The sequence below is a fragment of the Leucoraja erinacea genome, chromosome 5 (genome assembly GCF_028641065.1).
Source record: "Leucoraja erinacea ecotype New England chromosome 5, Leri_hhj_1, whole genome shotgun sequence".
NCBI classification, from domain to species: domain Eukaryota; kingdom Metazoa; phylum Chordata; class Chondrichthyes; order Rajiformes; family Rajidae; genus Leucoraja; species Leucoraja erinaceus.
Genome location: NC_073381.1, coordinates 31,724,155 through 31,746,802, shown reverse-complemented (window position 1 = coordinate 31,746,802; position 22,648 = coordinate 31,724,155).

Genomic DNA, 22,648 nt, shown 5'->3' with positions numbered 1-22,648 from the left:
AGGAGTAGGCCATTTGGCCCTTCGAGCCTGCACCGCCATTCAATATAATTGTTATATGGTTTGTTATATTATATGGTTAATATGATCATGGATGATCATCCAACTCAGTATCCTGTACCTGCCTTCTCTCCATACCCCCTGATCCCTTTTGCCACAAGGGCCACATCTAACTCCTTCTTAAATATAACCAATGAACTGGCCTCAACTACCCTCTGTGGCAGAGAATTCCAGAGATTCACCACTCTCTGTGTGAAAAATGTTTTTCTCATCTCGGTCCTACCCAATCTATTCCTTTCATGATTTTGTATACCTCTATAAGATCACACCTCATCCTCCTGCACTCCATTCAATAGAGACCCAGCCTACTCAACCTCTCCCTAAAGCTCACACCCTCTAGCCCTAGCAACATCCTTGAAAATCTTTTCTGTACCCTTTCAAGCTTGACCATACCTTTCCTATAACATGGTGTCCAGAACTGAACACAATATTCTAAATGCGGTCTCAACAATGTCTTATACAACTGCAACATGACTCCTAACTTTTATATTCAATACTCTGACTGGTGAAGGCCAAAGTGTGAAAAGCTTTTTGGACCACCTTATCTACCTGTGACTCAACCTTCAAGGAACCATGCACCTGCACTCTTAGATACTTCTGCTCTACAACACTAACCAGAGGCCTACCATTTAATATATATATATATATATAATATTTTGGGTCTCTATTGAATGGAGCGCAGGAGGATGAGGTGTGATCTTATAGAGGTATACAATATATATATATATATATATATGTGTGTGTGTGTATATATATATATATATATATATGCACACACAATAGAAATTGTAATGGTGCATTACACAATGGATGTATATTGAGAATCTGCCACACGAGTTCCTGGCAAGTTTACGGCACTTTGGGAAATTGCACCTAGCGTACAATACAGCAGGCATTTTTCTGTACCATGGATTAAAAATGAATAATTTGTTGTCTCAGTTACTGCCACATCATGTGACATTCCACCATGTTCTATCAAAAGGTCAGAAGTAACCGAGCGCTAGATCGATGCAGGAAGATACAAAAAAAAACAATGTTTTGAAGTCTATAAAGACTGATTCAATCCATACTTCTTCTCCCAAATGTATTTTCATTCAGTGGCAGAATTTTTGTATAAAAGAGATTATTTTTTAGGTATTTGCCGTGCAGCGTCTTGCGTAGGTGCCAGGGTTCTCAAAACTAACTTGGTGTGAGATTTCTGCTTAGAAATAATGCCATAGATTCTTTGCAGATTGTCACAGGGATTCTTAAGAACCTTTGAAAATAACTTTTACATTTTGTAAGCTTGGTTGTCAATACTGAGGAATTATTGGCTTCTTGTAAATTGCCTAAATTGATTTGACTTCAGATATATCGTGGTGTGCGAATCAAAGCATTATAAATTATAAATAGCATGTTTGATGCCTGGCATATCGCTGTACTCACACTTTGACTGACATGAGATTGAATTCTGTCATTCACCAGACTATTAATTTGTAGACTTCTAGTTAAATTGACCCATTTACAATGAAACAGATATTCCTAATATTCCTCTTCGATGTGAAGATTGACGGTGTCAAAATATAATGCATTCAATTGGATCACAGAAATGAAATGGAGATAAACACATTTCCTGTAAATCCGCCTCTTGTAATTTAATAGGAAATGCTTATCCTATTGGCAAGTTATTTAAACAGAGCGTAGTGAACACCTGGAATGAGCTGCCGGGAGAGGTAGTGAGTGGGGGGGGGGGTGTAGTAGCAATAACAGGATCGGTCCGAGTTGACTAACCTTCTGGAATGTTTTGAGGATGTAACTAGGAAAATAGACAATAGATAATAGGTGCAAGAGTAAACCATTTGGCCCTTCGAGCCAGCACTGCTATTCAATGTGATCAATGACAGTGGTTGTAGTGTACCTGGGCTTTCAGAAAGCATTTGATAAGGTCCCACATAGGAGATTATTGGGCAGAATTAAGGCACATGGTATTGGGGGTAGATTGCTGACATGGATAGAAAATTGGTTGGCAGACAGGAAACAAAGAGTAGCACAAACATACCCTTTCAGAATGGCAGGCAGTGACTAGTGGGATACTGCAAGGCTCCGTGCTGGGGCCACAGCTATTTACAACATACATCGCTGATTTAGATGAACGGATTCAACGTAACATTAGCAAAGTTGCAGATGACACAAAGCTGGCTGGCAGTGTGAACTGTGAGGAGGATGCTATGAGAATGCAAGGTGAGTTGGACAGGTTGGGTGAATGGGCGGATGAAGATTAATGTGGATAAATGTGAGGTTATCCACTTTGGTAGCTAGAACAGGAAGGCAGATTATAATCTAAATGGTGTCAAGTTGGGAAAAGGGGAAGTACAACGGGATCTGGGGGTCCTTTTTCATCAGTCAATGAAAGTAAGCATGCAGGTACAGCAGGCAGTGGAGAAAGTTAATGGCATTTTGTCCTTCATAGCAAGAGGAGTTGAATATAGGGGAAAAGACGTCCTCCTGCAGTTGTACAGGGCCCTAGTGAGACCACACCTGGAGTATTGTGTGCAGTTTGGTCTCCAAATTTGAGGAAGGACAAATTGGTGGGGGGGGGGGGGGGGGGGGGGGGGGGGGGGGGGGGGGGGGGGGGGGGGGGGGGGGGGGGGGGGGGGGGGGGGTGTAGATGGCTAGTGCATGTGCCTTTAACATAGTGACCTCACAACCCTTAACCACTCCCCTTATTAGGTGTATAATTGCATGTTCCCTCCCTGGGGTCTCTCTCTCTAGCTCCAGTGACAGACCACGTACAGCTAGTATAGCAATTATGTGAACAGTTAATAAAAGCTACAGTTAAGACAATGTGTTGTTGAGACTTCTTTACATGGTGTCTCAGCTGTGAGACCCTGCGCCTCCTGTTTGCCGGTTTTCTTTTAGTTTATATCCCAGTACCCTTATCCTGTTTCCTTCCCTCGTGCCATGGCAAACTCGTGCCGCAAGCCCGACCCGCTTGTATTTGATGGGGACATTGCCCATCGATGGGATGTCTTCCGACGTGATTTTCAGCATTATGTGACCATCGCCCACCCTGCTGCCACCGCTGAGACGCGTGCATCTCTGCTCCTCAACTTGGCCGGTCCCGACGCCCTGGAACGGTCTGAGTCGTTTGTGTATGCTGCTGGTGAGAGTGCCCTCGATCCGGTATGTCTCATTGCTAAGTTCACTGCCCTGTGTGATGTTCCCACCAACTCTATTTTGGAGCGTTTCAAAATGTTTGGCCGTCGGCAGAGCGCTGACGAGTCCGTCACTAACTACATCGCCGCGTTGAGGCACCTGGCTCGGCGCTGCCGCCTTGATGCCCTGACCCCCGAGCAGCTGACTCGTGACATCCTTGTGTATGGCCTCCGCGATACCAAACTGAGAGCAGAACTTCTCAGAATGCCCGAACTTTCTCTGGATGCGGCTCTACACGCTGCACTCATGGCTGAAGCTGTCGCCTCTACCCTGCCACCCGAGGACACTCATGTCGACTTAGCCTCTGCCACCGGCCGCCCAAGAAACGTTGCCCCGCGGCGACAACAGGGTCCACCCCCACCCAGGTCCGGAGTCGCCCGCCGCTGCCCCAACTGCAACTTTGCTACCCATCAATTCAACGTGTGCCCTGCCCTGGGGAAGACCTGCAATTTCTGCAGAAAGCTAAATCATTTTTCTGCAGCCTGCCGAGCCCGCGGGAATCAAGCCCCCCCTTTTCGGAGAGTGCCGGTCAACCTTGCTCAGGCTGATAGTACTGTCTCAGAGCACCTGCCTGATGATCTCACCCTTTCTGATATCAGTTCCTCCGAAGGGGAGGCCAGCGTGTTTTCGCTTCTAGACTCTCATGCTTTGGTTGCTAACCCTTCTGTCCGTGTGACCGTTAATGGTACGACCTTCTCAGCTAAGTTGGACACAGGCGCTTTTGGAAATGTTATGTCAACAAGCCTGTTTCGCAAGATAAGGTCTGGTGAGAAAGTGTCTCCTGCTCACTCCCGCCTGCATGCATATGGGGGAGCTGTACTCGTTCCTGTGGGAAAGACAACTCTGCACTGCAAGGTCCTGGAGGCCTCGCGGCCCCTCACTTTCTACCTGCTAGATTCCGACAACGTGACCCTGCTAGGCGCCCGAGCGTGCCAGGACCTCGATCACGACATCCATCAGGTGCAGACCCTCATGGACCCCCTACGTGAATACCCTGATCGCTTCGATGACAGGCTGGGCAAGCTGCCCAGCTGCTACAAGATTGCTGTCGACTCCAGCATTGAGCCTGTGGTCCGCCCGCCACACCGCGTCTCCTTCGCCATGAAGGACAAGGTGAAGTCTGCGTTACTGAACATGGTCTCCAAGGGCATCCTGAAAGAGGTGAGCGAGCCCACCCGGTGGGTCTCCACCATGGTGGTGGCGGCGAAGAAGGACAAATCTGAGATTCGCATTTGCATCAACCCCAAGGACCTGAACCTGGCAATCAAACGCCCGCACTACCCGATGCGCACAGTAGAGGACGTCGCCGCACAGGTTGGCCCGGCCACTGTCTTTTCGGTCCTCGATGCCAAAAGCTCTTTCTGGCAGATACCGTTAGATGAACGTTCTTCCTACCTGACGACCTTCAGCACACCTTTCGGAAGATTTCGATTTCTGCGCATGCCATTCGGCATCAACTCTGCCAGTGAGGTGTTCCAGCGGACCATGGAGCAGCTGTTCGCCGGTCTGCCGTGTGCTATCATAGTTGACGACATCCTGGTCTATGGCAAGGACGTGGCTGAACACGACCTGAACCTCCGTAAAGTCCTAGATCGGGCCCGGGACATTAATCTGAAACTTAACCCAAAGAAATGTCGATTCCGCGTTAAAGAAGTCACTTACGTGGGCCACGTCTTTACCGCCTCGGGGCTGAAGCCCGACCCGGAGAAAACTGCTGCCGTCTCTGGAATGTCCCCTCCTACCGATGTGCCCGCTCTGCAGCGTTTCCTGGGCATGGTGAACTACCTGGGGAAGTTTATCCCCGACCTCAGCGAACTGAGTGCGCCCCTGAGGGAGCTCATCAAAAAGGACACTGCCTGGGCTTGGTTCCCGCAACACCAACGCGCCTTTGACGTCCTGAAGTCCCGACTGGTCAGTACCCCCACACTCAAGTTTTTTGACCTACAGCACCCCATTGTTCTCACCTGTGACGCTTCCAAGTTTGGCCTCGGCGCCGCTTGCATGCAGCTCCACGACGGTCAGCAGCTGCCCGTTTCCTATGCGTCCCGCACCATGACCCCTGCCGAGCAGCGCTACGCTCAAATTGAAAAAGAACTCCTTGCTGTGGTGTTTGCTTGCTCGAGATTCAAGGACTACATTCTGGGCAACACCTTCACGATTGAAACGGATCACCAGCCGCTAGTAACCATTCTTAACAAACCGATCCACGCTGCTTCCTCCAGGCTGCAGCGTATGATGTTGCAGCTGCAACGGTTTATTTTTACCATCGTTTACCGAAAAGGCAAAGACATGTTCGTTGCCGACACACTGTCCCGCGCCCCTCTGCCTTCCTCTGCCCGCCACCCCTACGAGTCGTCGGACCTAATGGTGCTTAATGTCAACTTTGTGCCTTCCAAGCAGATGCAGTCCCTCGTCTCCCACACTGCCAAGGATCCTACCCTGCAGCTACTGTCCGACATCATCATCCAGGGTTGGCCTGAACGCCGCTCCTCCTTGCCGGCCAGTGTAGTCCCATACTTCCTGGTCCGCGATGAGCTCGTCCTGCACGACGGCGTGGTGGTTAAGGGGCACAAGGTCGTAGTGCCCGAGTCACTGAGGGTTGCCTATTTTCAGTCTGCCCACAACGGTCATCCTGGGGCCGAGGCCACTCTGTCCAGCGCCCAGGGCCAGTTCTACTGGCCCAGCATGGCCAACGACATCCGGGAGTGGGTCTCTGCTTGCCCTTCTTGCAACAGCCTGGCTCCACATCAACAACGTCAGCCGCTGCTGCAACAACCTGCCCCCGATCTCCCCTGGACGGCGGTCGCTACTGACATTTTCGAGTGGCGTGGGAAACACTTCCTGGTCCTCGTCGACTCCTATTCTAACTGGTTTGAGGTCGACCAACTCCACTCCCTCTCCTCCTCGGCTGTCATCGGGAGGCTGCGTCGCCACTTTGCCACGTTTGGCTCCCCTGCTCGCCTCCAATCCGACAACGGCAGCCAGTTCACCAGTGCCGAGTTCCAGCGTTTCGCTTCTCAGTGGAACTTTAAACATTTCACCAGCAGCCCTGAGTACCCGCAAAGCAACGGCCTGGCGGAGCGTGCAGTCCGCAGTGCTAAGGGTTTGCTGGAGCACTGTCGGCTGTCCAAGTCGGACTTCCACCTGGCCCTACTTAATCTCCGCAACATCTCCCGCGACCCTGCCCTGGGTTCGCCGGCACAACGACTGCTGTCTCGCAGAACTCGCCCCCCCCTCCCTGTTGCCCAGCAATCCCTTGTTCCCTCTGTTCTCCCCCCTGCTACTGTCCAGGAGCGTATCACCACCAAGCAAGACTCGCAGAAGCGCTCCCACGACCAGTCCTGCCGCCCCCTGCCGCCTCTGTTTCCCGGCCAGATCGTCCGGATGCAGACTGCCTCTGGCCACTACAAGCTCGCCACGGTGGTCGGTGATGCCGGCTCACCGCGGTCTTACTTGGTGGACCACGACGGGGTCATCTACCGCCGTTCCCGCCAGCATCTGCTGCTCGTTAACGAGCCCCGACCTCCGCCTGCTGCCCCCTTCTCCCCTCCCTTGTCTGTTTCCGCTCCTGCCGTTCCGCAGATGCCCAGATCCCTCCCTTCGCCGTTGATTAAGCCCCCGTCTCCGCCTCCCAGCCCTCGTTCTCCCTCTACCCCGCCGGCGGGTGGGTCTTCTCCTGCCTCTTCTCCCCCTGTATCCCCGGTTCGCTCGCCTGCCCCAGCCCCGGCTGCTCTTGTTCCTGCAGGGGGAGGAGGTGGCGAGCTTCGCACCCGGTCAGGCAGGCTGGTCAAGCCGCCTGTTCGCTACGGGGATTTTGCTTAGCTCTGTAATCATTGTATGCCTGCTTATAGCGCATGAGACGTGGTCGCCCTGTCACTGTTATATTGCTTTGTTCCAAGAGGAAGGATGTAGATGGCTAGTGCATGTGCCTTTAACATAGTGACCTCACCACCCTTAACCACTCCCCTTATTAGGTGTATAATTGCATGTTCCCTCCCTGGGGTCTCTCTCTCTAGCTCCAGTGACAGACCACGTACAGCTAGTATAGCAATTATGTGAACAGTTAATAAAAGCTACAGTTAAGACAATGTGTTGTTGAGACTTCTTTACGGGGGGGGGGGGGGGGGGTCAAGAACCAGGGGCCACAGTTTAAGTTTAAGAATAAGGGGTAAGCCATTTAGAATGGAGATGAGGAAACTCCTTTTCACACAGAGAGTTGTGAGTCTGTGTAATTCTCTGCCTCAGAGGGCGGTGGAGACCGGATCTCTGGCTACGTTCAAGAGAGAGCTAGACAGGGCTCTTAAAGATAGTGGGGTCAGGGGATATGGGGCGAAGGCAGGAACAGGGTACTGATTGTGGATGATCAGCCATGTTCACATTGAATGATATTACTAGTTCAAAGGGACGAATGCCCTATTACTGCACCTTTTGTCTATTGTCTATTGCCTAGGAAATGGTTGTATAGGCATCTCAATAAGCAGGCAATGGAGATATACGAGTTATACTGTATGCAGGCAATTAAATGAGGGTCCTGGCATCACGTTTGGCACAGACATTGTGGAATGAAGGGCCTGTTCTTGTGATGTACCATTCTTTTTTCCATTGTATGAGGAAGCATGATTTCCATTTGAGTGATTATTTGTTATAAATCATTTGGAAATACAAATTTAACAAATAAATTTCAGGATATGTCCCAAGAAATGACATGAAAGAACTGTCCATTGAAGTGGGTTCAAAATGCTGGAGTAATTCAGAGGGCCAGGCAGCATCTTTAGAGAAAAGGAATATGTGATGTTTCGGGTCGAGACCCTTCTTCAGACTCCCCTGACTCTCAGACTGAAAAAGGGTCTCTACCAGAAATGTCACTTATTCCCTTTCCCCAGAGATGCTGCCTGGCCCACTGAGTTACTCCAGCATTTTGTGTCTATCTTTGGTGTAAACCAGCATCTGCAGTTCGTTCCTACACAGTCCATTGATGTGGAATGGTTTCATCTGATACCAGTTAATATTGTTGTGTAAAAATATTCTGTTTTTAATACTGACTAGACCAAGTGCAGACTTGTTGGGTCTGTTCCCCCAATGTGTGGTTGTGGGGGGGGGGGGGGGGGGGAGGCGGCATGCAGCGTCACACACTAACTAGCCCCCCCCCCCCCCCTCCCGCACTCACGCTAATGGAGGGGGAAGGGGGGAGGGGAGGTGAGAGAGGAGAAGGGTGGAGGGGAAGGAGAGAGAGAAAGGGGGGAGGGAGAGAGGGGGTGGGAAGGGAGGAGAGAGGGGGGAGGAGAGAGGGGGAAGAGGGGAGGAGGGGAGAGGGGGAGGGAGAGAGGGGGGAGGAGAGAGGGGGGAGGAGGAGGGGGGGGGGAGGAAGAGAGGGGGAGGAGGGGGAGGGGGGGGGGGAGAGTGGGGGAGAGGGGGGGGAGAAGATAGAGGGGTGGGGGGGGGGGGGTGGGGGGGGGGGTGGGGTGGGGGGGGGGTGGGGGGGGAGGGGGGGGGGGGGGGGGGGGGTGCGGGGGGGGGGGGGGGGGGGTGGGTGGGGGGGGTGGGGGGGGGGGAGGATTGGGGGCTGGGGGTGGGGGAGGGGGGGTGGGGGGTTGACCTGGAGGTTTGGGGGGGGGGGGGGGGGGGGGAGGGGGGGGGGGTGGGGGGGGGGAGGGGGGGGGGGGGTGGAGGGGGGGGGGGGGGGGGTGGGGAGTGAGAGAGTGCCTTTTTACTTCAACCCAAACCCAAACAACTATTTGCAGGCAGTGCTTTTTTACCTCTAACTATATTTTCATTTTAAAACCAAATTAAGGGTACTTACAGTGCTGTAGACATTTGTCAGTGTCATTCAAAGCTCTGATTGAGGCACACCACTTGCAGAGACTGATTGAGGCACACCACTTGCAGAGACTGATTGAGGCACACCACTTCCTGGTTTTATAGTCGCTCCCCCTTCCTCCAGCAGGGGCAGCAGAGAGAATGGGGAATGTTGTAAAAACATTAATATCTCTGTCAATTTTCATCGACGGGAAAAATCCTCGGCACACACGTGGCGGAGGGGGGCTCTGAGCGAGGTGGCCAAAAATGACAGCCGTAGGTGGCGACGTACTCTCGGAAACCGCAGCACAGAAAGCCGAAACCGGTCAAGAACAGAGTTTTGGTAATATAGATATTAACTTATTCATTTATGATGAATTAAAAATTACATTTAAATGCCATGCAAAGAAAATCTATGTCATTCTGCTGTTATCCCATTAAAAAATTAAGCCAGTTTCCATATTATCCACTGCACATGATGTGTATCAGTACATACACATTGTGTTGGCAGGACTGGGGATAGGCGTGCTGGATTAGGTAGTGGTTTGTAATTCTGACTTAGTCCATTAGTCTAGGTCAATAAGAATTTAGCCACATGTTACACCACTCTCGCAACCTGTATTTCTACTGTGGTATCATAAGTCTATTCCAGATGCATGCTGATATCAGTGTCAGTGTAATATTATGATTGTAATGTACCACTCAAAGTTACTAGCTACTATTCATTTGTGCTCAGGATTCCTGTTCTGCCATGACAGCTTTGGTATGGCAAGGTTAAATAACCTGATATACATTGACTGATAATTAAATCATGTGGGTGGATCAGCAATTTAACACAGCCGTGACATGCTAACACGATGTGAATGAGATTTTGTACTCATGTGGGATCTGCCTAATATCAGTGCAGCAGCAGCTTTGGAAATAATTAAACACAAGGTTTAAATATCCAGCTGAAAACTATGCAATATATCACATGACACTGATAGTCCTTGAATTGACTTTATTGCATTGGTAACAGACCAACTTTAAGTGCAATGGGTGACCTTCTCTGCTAGATTGTCAGTCAGGAGAAGATTTACCCAATGAAGACTTGTTGGAGGAAAATTGTCTTCAACAATTCTGGAGAGTTCAGCTTTCTTCTGGAGATTTTGACCATTTAGAAATGGATGAAAGGGCCACTTTTCAACATAATTGTATAAGGGGTAAGAGCGTTGTAAAAACAAGCCTGAAGGCTTTGTGTCTCAATGCAAGGAGTATTTGTAATAAGGTGGATGAGTTGAACGTGCAGATAGCCATTAATGATTATGATATAGTTGGGATCACGGAGACATGGCTCCAGGGTGACCAAGGCTGGGAGCTGAACATCCAGGGATATTCAATATTCAGGAGGGATAGAGAGAAAGGAAAAGGAGGTGGGGTAGTGTTGCTGGTTAGAGAGGAGATTAACGCAATGGAAAGGAAGGACATTAGTTTGGAGGATGTGGAATCGGTATGGGTAGAGCTGCGAAACAATAAGGGGCAGAAAACGCTGGTGGGTGTTGTGTACAGGCCACCTAACAGTAGTAGTGAAGTTGGGGATGGCATCAAACAGGAAATTAGAAATGCTTGCGACAAAGGCAAAGCAGTTATAATGGGTGACTTCAATCTACATATAGATTGGGTGAATCAAACTGGCAGGGGTGCTGAGGAAGAGGATTTCTTGGAATGTATACGGGATAGTTATCTAAACAAACATGTAGAGGAACCAACGAGAGAGCAGGCTATTTTAGACTGGGTATTGAGTAATGAGGAAGGGTTAGTTAGTAGTCTTGTTGTGCGTGGCCCCTTGGGCAAGAGTGACCATAATATGGTTGAGTTCTTCATTAGGATGGAGAGTGACATTGTTAATTCAGAAACAATGGTTTTGAACTTAAAGAAAGGTAACTTTGAGGGTATGAGACGTGAATTGGCCAAGATTGACTGGCAATTAATTCTAAAAGGGTTGACGGTGGATATGCAATGGAAGGCATTTAAAGACTGCATGGATGAACTACAAAAATTGTTCATCCCAGTTTGGCAAAAGAATAAATCAGGGAAGGTAGTGCATCCATGGATAACAAGGGAAATCAGGGATAGTATCAAAGCAAAGGATGATGCGTACAAACTAGCCAGAAAAAGCAGCATACCAGAGGAATGGGAGAAATTCAGAGACCAGCAGAGGAGGACGAAGGGCTTAATTAGAAAAGGAAAAATGGATTATGAAAGAAAACTGGCAGTGAACATAAAAACTGACTGCAAAAGTTTTTATAGATATGTGAAAAGAAAGAGGTTAGTTAAAACAAATGTAGGTCCCTTGCAGTCAGAAACAGGTGAGTTGATCATGGGGAACCAGGATATGGCGGACCAATTGAATAACTACTTTGGTTCCGTCTTCACTAAGGAAGACATAAATGATCTGCCGGAAATAGCAGGGGCCCGCGGGTCAAAGGAGGTGGAGGAATTGAGTGAAATCCAGGTTAGTCGGGAAGTGGTGTTGGGTAAATTGAATGGATTAAAGGCCGATAAATCCCCAGGGCCAGATAGGCTGCATCCCAGAGTACTTAAGGAAGTAGCTCCAGAAATAGTGGATGCATTAGTAATAATCTTTCAAAACTCTTTAGATACTGGAGTAGTTCCAGAGGATTGGCGGGTAGCAAACGTAACCCCACTTTTTAAGAAGGGAGGGAGAGAGAAAACGGGGAATTACAGACCAGTTAGCCTAACATCGGTAGTGGGGAAACTGCTAGAGTCAGTTATTAAAGATGGGATAGCAGCACATTTAGAAAGTGGTGAAATCATTGGACAAAGTCAGCATGGATTTACGAAAGGTAAATCATGTCTGACGAATCTTATAGAATTTTTCGAGGATGTAACTAGTAGCGTGGATAGGGAGAACCAGTGGATGTGGTGTATCTGGACTTCCAGAAGGCTTTCGACAAGGTCCCACATAAGAGATTAGTATACAAACTTAAAGCACATGGCATTGGGGGTTCAGTATTGATGTGGATAGAGAACTGGCTGGCAAACAGGAAGCAAAGAGTAGGAGTAAACGGGTCCTTTTCACAATGGCAGGCAGTGACTAGTGGGGTACCGCAAGGCTCAGTACTGGGACCCCAGCTATTTACAATATATATTAATGATCTGGATGAGGGAATTGAAGGCAATATCTCCAAGTTTGCGGATGACACTAAGCTGGGGGGCAGTGTTAGGTGTGAGGAGGATGCTAGGAGACTGCAAGGTGACTTGGATAGGCTGGGTGAGTGGGCAAATGTTTGGCAGATGCAGTTTAATGTGGATAAATGTGAGGTTATCCATTTTGGTGGCAAAAACGGGAAAGCAGATTATTATCTAAACGGTGGCCGATTGGGAAAGGGGGAGATGCAGCGAGACCTGGGTGTCATGGTACACCAGTCATTGAAGGTAGGCATGCAGGTGCAGCAGGCAGTAAAGAAAGCGAATGGCATGTTGGCTTTCATAGCAAGAGGATTTGAGTATAGGAGCAGGGAGGTTCTACTGCAGTTGTATAGGGTCTTGGTGAGACCACACCTGGAGTATTGCGTGCAGTTTTGGTCTCCAAATCTGAGGAAGGACATTATTGCCATAGAGGGAGTGCAGAGAAGGTTCACCAGACTGATTCCTGGGATGTCAGGACTGTCTTATGAAGAAAGGCTGGATAGACTTGGTTTATACTCTCTAGAGTTTAGGAGATTGAGAGGGGATCTTATAGAAACTTACAAAATTCTTAAGGGGGTTGGACAGGCTAGATGCAGGAAGATTGTTCCCGATGTTGGGGAAGTCCAGGACAAGGGGTCACAGCTTAAGGATAAGGGGGAAATCCTTTAAAACCGAGATGAGGAGAACTTTTTTTCACACAGAGAGTGGTGAATCTCTGGAACTCTCTGCCACAGAGGGCAGTTGAGGCCAGTTCATTGGCTATATTTAAGAGGGAGTTAGATGTGGCCCTTGTGGCCAAGGGGATCAGAGGGTATGGAGAGAAGGCAGGTACGGGATACTGAGTTGGATGATCAGCCATGATCATATTAAATGGCGGTGCAGGCTCGAAGGGCCGAATGGTCTACTCCTGCACCTAATTTCTATGTTTCTATGTTTCTATGAATGAACAATAGTTCAATTTAGTTTAGTTTAGTTTAGAGATACACATGTTAATACCGAGACCATGCCGACCAACCATCAACTGTACTCTAATTCTATCTTACACGGTGGCGCAGCGGTAGAGTTTCTGCCTTACAGCGAATGCAGCGGCGGAGACCTGGATTCGATCCCGATTACAGGTGCTGTCCGTATGGAGTTTGTACCTTCTCCCCATGACCGCATGGGTTTTCTCCGAGATCTTCGGTTTCCTCCCACACTACAAAGACTTACGGGTATGTAAGTTAATTGGCTTGGTGTATGTGTAAATAGTCCCTAGTGTGTGTAGGATAGTGTTAATGTGCGGAGATCGCTGGTCGGCGCGGACTCGGTGGACCAAAGGGCCTGTTTCTGCGCACTATCTCTAAACTAAACTACACTTCTTCTTTCGTGTCCTTATGCTATATGGTGGCTCGCCACTGCTGTACACATCGTTGTGCTTTTGGCGTGTAATGTGCAAGCTCTGCAGTAGTACATGGATTATCCAATAATGGGCATTGCAGTAGGTGTTGCATTGACTGGGTCTGTGTGCCACAGTCACAGGTTGTTGTATCCTCGATGTAGCCCCATTTGTGCATTGTCACCCTTGACCGCCCGACCCCGGTTCGCAGTCGGTCGAGACATCTCCAGTTCAGCCAGTGTTCATCAGCACCTGGTGATAAGTGCTCCGCTCTTGGTGGAAATAGGGACAGGGGCTATTCTGTTCTTCCACATCTGGAGGCAAGCTTCAGTTGGTGTTGTTTCCAATGGGGTGACGCTGGTTAGGAAGCTCTTGCAGGATTTTAACCGCCTAGAAGGGCGTACATTCAAGATTCAAGAGAATTTATTGTCATGTGTCCCTGATAGGACAATGAAATTCTTGCTTTGTTTCAGCACAACAGAACATAGTATGCATTGACTATAAAACAGACCAGTGTGTCCATACACCATTACATAAATATATACACACATGAATAAATAAACTGATTAAGTGCAAATAACAGATAATAGGCTATTAATGTTCAGAGTTTTGTCCAAGCCAAGTTTAATAGCCTGATGGCTGCGGGGAAGTAGCTATTCCTGAACCTGGTTGTTGCAGTCTTCAGGCTCCTGTACCTTCTACCTGAAGGTAGCAGGGAGATGGGTGTGTGACCAGGATGGTGTGGGTCCTTGATGATACTGCCAGCCTTTTTGAGGCAGCGACTGCGATAGATCCCCTCGTGGAAGGGAGGTCAGAGCCGATGATAGACCTGGTCCTACTTTTTGTAGTCTTTTCCTCTCCAGGGCGCTCAAGTTGGCGAAGCAAGCCACGATGCAACCGGTCAGCATGCTCCCTATTGTGCACCTGTAAAAGTTAGAGAGAGTCCTCCTTGACAAAGTGACTCCCCATAATCTTCTCAGGAAGATTTCTTAATCATTGCATCAGTGTTCTCGGACCAGGAAAGATCGTCAGAGATGTGCACGCCCAGGAATTTGAAACTCTTGACCCTTTCAACCATCGACCCGTTGATATAAACTGGACTGTGGGTCCCCATCCTACCCCTTCCAAAGTTCACAATCAGTTCCTTGGTTTTGCTGGTGTGTAATGTGTGTCTATCATGGTTTTACATGGTTGTGCAATGAGTGTCTATCATCTGTCACTTGTTTCAGACGCTCTGTCCCACTTGCAACAGCTCTCCTGGTGTCTGGGGGAGCGATGCCAGCCAATAGGTAGACATAGTTTATGTCCATAGATTGTAGGCAACCTGTGATGCTACGGCAGCTGGCATTCAAGGATGAGTCGATCTTCTTTGCATGTGTAGTTCTCTCCCAAGCAGGGCAGGCGTACTCTGCAGCAGAGAAGCAGAGTGCTAAGGCTGTAGTACGTGCTGTTGTTGGGTTGGCACCCCATGTGGTGGTGGTGGTGAGTTTGTTCAATATGTTGTTGCGGGTGCCCACCTTTGCTTTAGTTTTTTCCACATGTGCCTTGAATGTTAAGCAGTGGTCGAGTGCGACACCAAGGTAGACTGGGTAGTGGGAATCCAGACCATGTGATCCCGCAGGTGAAATGCACAGACCTGCGTTTTCGATGTGGGTTGGTACGCAGCTGGTAAACTACACTAAACTACACACTAGCGACAATTTACAGAAGGCAATTAACCTAAAAACCTGGACATCTTTAGAATGTGGGAAGAAACCAGACCACCTGAAGATAGCCCATGCGGTCACATGGAGAATGTACAAACTCCATATAGACAGCATCCTTGGTCAGGATTGAAGCCGGGTGCACCTGTGCAGCTTGAGTAATGTGACTGGGAAAACTAAAGGCCATGTTATGTCATTTTCCACAACTTTATACGGCCATCAGGTCTGAATAAATAACAATATTTTGTATTAATAATTCTAAAACTTGCAACAGTTTAATTAAAAAAATAAAAAAAATACAGCGATAACGGCTTTGCTCAGTCTTCATGTTTTAGATTGAGCTTCCAACATTATATTGTGTTGCTTTAGAGAAACCAATTGATAATTAAGTGCAAGTTATTTTATGAACGAATACTCTGCTAAATCTTCAGATTGCAACTTGGGTGTGAAATGCTCAGTGCCAGCCTTTGTAACAAGTTAATGCAGAATTCCAAATGACAGTTAATTGTGGTTGGTAGCTGGTTTAACCTATTCTTTTATTTACTATACAGGCATGATGTCTGTTAAAAATTAACTCAAAAGATTTGGGTGTGAACGGAAAAAAAGCCAATTATATATTTGGTTCTTATTTTCGAAAATAACATCCCGAGTACCATGAATAGTTTGGTGACTACTGGAGAGACAAGTGTTGGCCCAGAAAGACAGTACCCGGGACAGGCTGGGTTAGCACACCAGTCTGTGTCTTTCGTGAGAAAGACACCCAACAAAGCTACGGAAAGGCTTAATGAAACATACCCCCAGGAGATCCCGAGAGGGGAGAGGGGGGGGGGGGAGGAAAAGATCTCCAATAGGCCGGACAAAAGGTTATTGACCCACGCAAACGACCTGACTACGAGTATAAAATGTATTTGCGGAAAGCTGTGTAAGAACCACCATGGACTAAAAATCCATCAGGCAAGAATGAAATGCTCGAAGAAAGAGAAAGAGCACTTTGCTGAATCCATCAGGAAGGACACAAATATAAGAGTGATGACATGGCCAGGCAGTGGGAGCACCAGGTCAAAGCCTTCCTTTACATTACCAACACTGCCATCTTCTGCTCAGATCCATGATCAGTCCACAGTTTTTTCGGCAACTGCCAACAATTTAGATTGGTACTGGGGGTGTTTGTCTGGGAGAAATTTTCCATGAAGAATAGGTAATGCAGCAACATCCAGTGGGCAGCACATTGCATCTTCATGGGATCAGCTCCATCCTTCACAACACTGCGGATAGGTGGAAACTCAGGACATGGTGGCACTAGTGCCCACGTGCTGTAGTTTCAAACGCAACCCGATGCAGCCAGGCATGAATGTGGTCGGAGAGAATCGGTGGATCAAAGCTTTACTTGCTTTATCATTCTGACTGTATATCTAAAGGCCTTCATGTGTACCTACCAAACCATATAACCATATAACAATTACAGCACAGAATCAGGCCATCTCGGCCCTTCTAGTCCGTGCTGAACACTTACTCTCACCTTGTCCCATCTACCTGCACTCAGACCATAACCTTCCATTCCTATCCCATCCATATACCTATCCAATTTATTTTTAAATGATAAAATCAAACCTGCCTCCACCACTTCCACTGGAAGCTCATTCCACACAGCTACCACTCTCTGAGTAAAGAAGTTCCCCCTCATGTTACCCCTAAACTTTTGTCCCTTAATTCTCAAATCATGTTGTCTTGTTTAAATCTTCCCTACTTTCAATCGAAAAAGCTTATCCACGTCAACTCTGTCTATCCCTCTCATAATTTTAAAGACCTCTATCAAATCCCCCCTTAACCTTCTGCGCTCCAAAGAATAAAGACCTATCTTGTTCAAACTTTCTCTGTAACTTTGGTGCTGAAACCCAGGCTACATTCTCGTAAATCTACTCTGTACTCTCTCTATTTTGTTGACATCTATATTACTAAATCTCTGTTCTTGACCGCTTTTGGCCTTCTGTGCTGCGATTTCCGAGAGAACGCCGCCACCTACGGCAGTCATTTTTGGCCACCTTGCTCAGAGCCCCCCTCCGCCATATGTGTGTCGAGGATTTTTCCCGTTGATGAAAAATGACGGAGATATTAATGTTTTTACAAAATTCACCATTCTCTCTGCTGCCCCTGCTGGAGGGAGGGGGAGGGACTATACGACCAGGAAGTGGTGTGCCTCAATCAGTCTCTCATGAAGATGGAGCTCTGTCAATTAGTCTCTGTCACTCTGAGCTCTGAATGACACTGAACAAATTTCTTCACACCTGTGAGTAAGTACCCTTAATGTGGTTTGAAAATGAAAATATGGTTATGGTTAGTTTGAAATAAAAAAGCACTGCCTGCAAATGGTTGTTTGGGGGGTTTGGGTTGAAGTAAAAAGGCACTCTCTTTCTCTCCCCCCCCCTCTCCTCCCTCTCAACCCCCCCCTCCCTCCTCCCCTCGCCCCCCCCCCACCCCCCCCCCCCTCCCTCCCTCTCTCTCTCTCTCCCTCCGCCCCTCTTCCCCTTCTCCTCCCCCCCTCCCCCCCTCTCACCCCCCCCCCTCCCTCCTCCCCCCTCCTCAACCCCCCTCCCCCCCTCTCCTCCCTCTCTCTCTCTCTCCCCTCCCTCCCTCCCTCTACCCCTCTCTCCCCCCCCTCTCCTATTCCCCCCTCGCCCCTCTCTCTCTCCTCGCCCCCCTCTCCTCTCTCCCCTCTCTCTCCTCCCCCCCCCCTCTCTCTCTCTCTCTCCCCTCCTTTTGAGCTGCGGGACTGTGGAGCGGCCAGCAGCGGGCGGCGGCGCCGACTTTAACATCAGGATCCTCGGAGCACCAACCGACGCGGCCCTGTCGGCTTCGGAATGCCACGGACTCCAGTAGGGAATCGGCTGTTCCAGCCTTCCCAGCCGCTGTGAGGACTCTCCCGATGCCGGAGCAACACCACCCGGCGAGAACGGCCAGGAACATCGGGTCTCCGTAGAGGCAACTGTGGAGGCCTCAATAGGTCTGACTATGAAAGAACTGGGAATGGGGATTGGCCTTCCCCCACAGTGGTAACCATTGTGGGGGGATGTTTTTTTGAGTGTATTCTGTGTCCAAGATGGCTGCCGGAAGGGAGAGTGTACGCTGGCGCGCTTTAGCTGCCGTTGCTCTCTCTTCATATTGTGTTTTTGATTTTTGTCTTTGGATTGAATTCTGTCTTTAATTTGTGTACTGGTGATGTCTTTACTATTTATTTCATTCCGCTTACATGTTTTTACTCTATTTGCTAAATTTTGTAAGGTGTCCTTGAGACTCTTGGAAGGTGCTCATAAATAAAATGTATTATTATTATTACCTCTCTCCTCTCTCTCCCCCTCTCTCCCACTCTCTACCCCTCTCTCTCCCCCTCCCTCTCTCTCTCTCCCCTCCTCCCCTATATCCTCTCCCCACCCTCCCTCCCCTAAAATCCCCTCCCTCCACACCCCCTACCCTCTTCCCTCCACCCTCGCCCCCCCCCTCCCCTGCTCCCCACTCTCCCCCTCACTCTCACCTGCTCTCTCTCCTCCCCTCCTCCCCCTCCTCCCCCACCTTTCCCCCGTCACCCACCCTTCCTCTTCTCCTCCACCCCACCCTCCTCTCCCTCTTGCCCCACTCTCTGTGTTTCTGTCTCTCTCTCTCTCTCTGCCCCTTCTCTCTCTGCCCTCACTCTCTACCCCCCCCCCCCCCCTCTCTAGATGTGACTGCAAGTTGGGGGCTATGTGTCAGTAGATAGTGTGGTTATGGGGTAAAAGGAGCAAATGAATAATATTAATATAATATCAAGGGGGGTAATTAGCGTGAGTGCGGGGGGGGGATAGTTAGTGTGTGTGATGCTGCATGCCACCTCCCCCCCCACAAACGCACATTGGGGGAACAGACCCAACGGGTCTACACTTGGTCTAGTCTTTCCTATAATTTGGCGACCAGAATTGTACACCATATTCCAGAATTGGGCTCACCAATGCCTTGTACAATTTTAACATTACATCCCAACTTCTATACTGAATGCATTGATTTATAAAGGCCAGCACACCCAAAGCTTTCTTTACCACACTATCTACATGAGATTCCACCTTCAGGGAACTATGCACATATTCCTAGATCCCTCTGTTCAACTGCATTCCTCAATTCACTACCATTTACCATGTACGTCCTATTTTGATTTGTCCTACCAAGATGTAGCACCTCACACTTATCAGCTTTGAACTCCATCTGCCATCTTTTAGCCACCTCTTCCAAATGGCCTATATCTCTCTGTAGACTTTGAAAATCTACTTCCTTATCCACAACACCACCTATTTTAGTATCATATTAATACTTACTAATCTAATTTACCACACCATAATCCAGATCATTGATGTATGTGACAAACAACAGTGGACCCAACACAGATCCCTGAGGCACCCCACTAGTCACTGGCCTCCAACCTGACAAACAGTTATCCACCATTACTCTCTGGTATCTCCCATTCAGCCACTGTTGAATCCATCTTGCTACTCCACTATTAATACCCAACAATTGAACCTTCTTAACCAATCTTCCATGTGGAACCTTGTCAAAGGCCTTACTGAAGTCCATATAGACAACATCCACTGCTTTACCCTCATCAATTTCCCTAGTAACCTCTTCAAAACACTCAAGAAGATTAGTCAAACATGACCTTCCAGGCACAAATCCATGTTGACTGTTCCTAATCAGACCCTGTTTATCCAGTTGATTATATATATTATCTCTAAGTATCCTTTCCATTAATTTGCCCACCACTGACGTCAAACGAACAGGTCTATAATTGCTAGGTTTACTCGTAGAACCCTTTTTAAACAATGGAACAACATGCGCAGTACGCCAATCCTCCGGCACCATTCCCGTTTCTAATGACATTTGAAATATTTCTGTCATAGCCCCTGCTATTTCTACACTAACTTCCCTCAATGTCCTAGTGAATATCCTGTTAGGACCAGGAGACTTATCCACTTTTATACTTTTCAAAAGTGTCAGTACTTCCTCTTCTTTGATCCTCATACTTTCTATAGCTACCTTAGTTGTTTCCCTTACCTCACATAATTTAATATCCTTCTCCTTGGTGAATACCGGAGAAAATAAATTGTTCAATACTCCCCATCTCTTTTGGCATTGCACATAGCTGTCCACTCTGACTCTCTAATGGACCAATTTTACCCTCGTTATCATTTTGCTATTAATGTAGCTGTAGAAACCCTTTGGATTTACTTTCACCTTACTTGCCAAAGCAACCTCATATCTTTTAGCTTTTCAAATTTCTTTCTTAAGATTCTTTTTACATTCTTTATACTCCTCAAGCTCCTCATTTACTGCCTATATTTATTATAGATCTCTCTCTTTTTCCGAACCAAATGTCCAATTTCCTTTGAAAACCAGGGCACTTTCCAATTATTACTCTTTCCTTTCAACCAAACAGGGACATAAAGATTCTGTATTCTTAAAATGTCACCTTTAAATGTCCTCCATTTCTCTACTGCATCATTCCCATAAAACCATAAAACAAAATGTCCCAATTCACTCCTTTTAAATCCTTTCGCATCTCCTCAAAGTTAGCCTTTCTCCAATCAAAAACCTCAACCCTTGGTCCAGTTCTGACCTTCTCATTAATTATATTTAAACTAATGGCATTGTGATCACTGGACGCAAAGTGCTCCCCAACACATACCTCCGTCACCTGACCTGTCTCATTTCCTAACAGGAGGTCCAGCACTGCCCCCTTCTCTAGTAGGTACCTCTATGTATTGCTACAAAAAACGATCCAGCACACATTTTACAAACTCGAAACCATCTAGCCCATTTACAGAATGTGTTTCCCAGCCTATGTGTGGAAAATTGAAATCTCCCACAATCACTACCTTGTGCTTACTACTAATATCTGCTATCTCCTTACATATTTGCTCTTCCAATTCTCGCTCCCCTTTAGGCGGTCTATATTACACCCCTATGTGTTACCACAGCTTTCCCATTTCTCAGTCCCACCCAAATAGCCTCCCTAGACAAGCCCTCTAATCCATTCTGCCAAAGCACTGCTGTAATATCTTCCCTGACAAGCAATGCAACACCTCCACCTCTTGCCCCTTCAATTCTATGACACCTGAAGCAACAAAATCCTGGAATATTTAGTTTCCAATCACAGCCATCCTGCAACCATGTTTCACTAATCGCCACAACATCATACTCCCAGGTGTCTATCCAGGCTCTAAGCTCATCCACCTTTCTTACAATGCTCCTAGCATTAAAATATGCTGTGGTAGCCGGCGTCTTACAGCCTGCTGTCGGATTTAGACGAGCCCACAACACCACCGGATCTGCAAGATGTGGACGTGCAAAATGCTGCTTTGGATTGTCCTGCTTTTCACCGCAGTGACAGCCACCTCACGGCTATCCTATTCGACAGCAGAACTCCACCAGCGTGGATTCCACTCCGGGCTTCCTTCCTGCCTCCTCAGCCATTGAGACATTCTCCGTCGACCAAGATACATCCACCGTGGATCCCGCAGGAACTTCTCCAACAATAACTCCAACTCCATCAGCTCCTTTTGGTCCACAGGTCCTCGGAAACCACACAACACGGGTCGAGCTGCTGACCACAGTGTGTTAGCTCCTCTGCTAGCTGACCCCACCGTTCCCTCAAATGGATCCAAATTTGCACTCTTCAACGTCAGATCTCTCTCCAACAAAGCCCCTCTCATCTCGGACTTCATTTCGGATTCAAAACTTGACATTTCTGTGTCTTACTGAGACTTGGCAACAGCCTGATGATTACCTCCACCTCAACCAAGCCATATCTCCTGAGTTTGTTTACATCTGCAAACCCCGCGCTTCCGGGAGAGGAGGGGCCTTGCACTGCTCTATCGCGAGAATCTCAAGATCTCGTCAGTCTCAGTCACAGAGCCATCCTCGTTCGAAATCCTGACTGCTCAACTACATGGGTGTACACCCACCCTCATAATGTCTATCTATCGTCCTCCAAAGCCTTCTACAGTTTTTATTAGCGAACTCACTGCTATTTTATCCGACCTATGTGCCATGTCCCCCAATGTCATTTTAATGGGTGATTTCAATATTCATTTAGATAAACATACTGACACCTTTACTAAAGATTTTATTTCTGTTCTGGATAGTTTTGGCCTCACTCAGTACATCGATTTCCCAACCCATAATAAAGGCCATATTTTAGATTTGGTCTGTTGCTCTGGAGTGACACCATACAATCTTAAATCTACAGAACTTCCCATTTCAGACCATAAAACTGTCCTTTTTGATATTAATCTGCCACTCCCTAAACGCA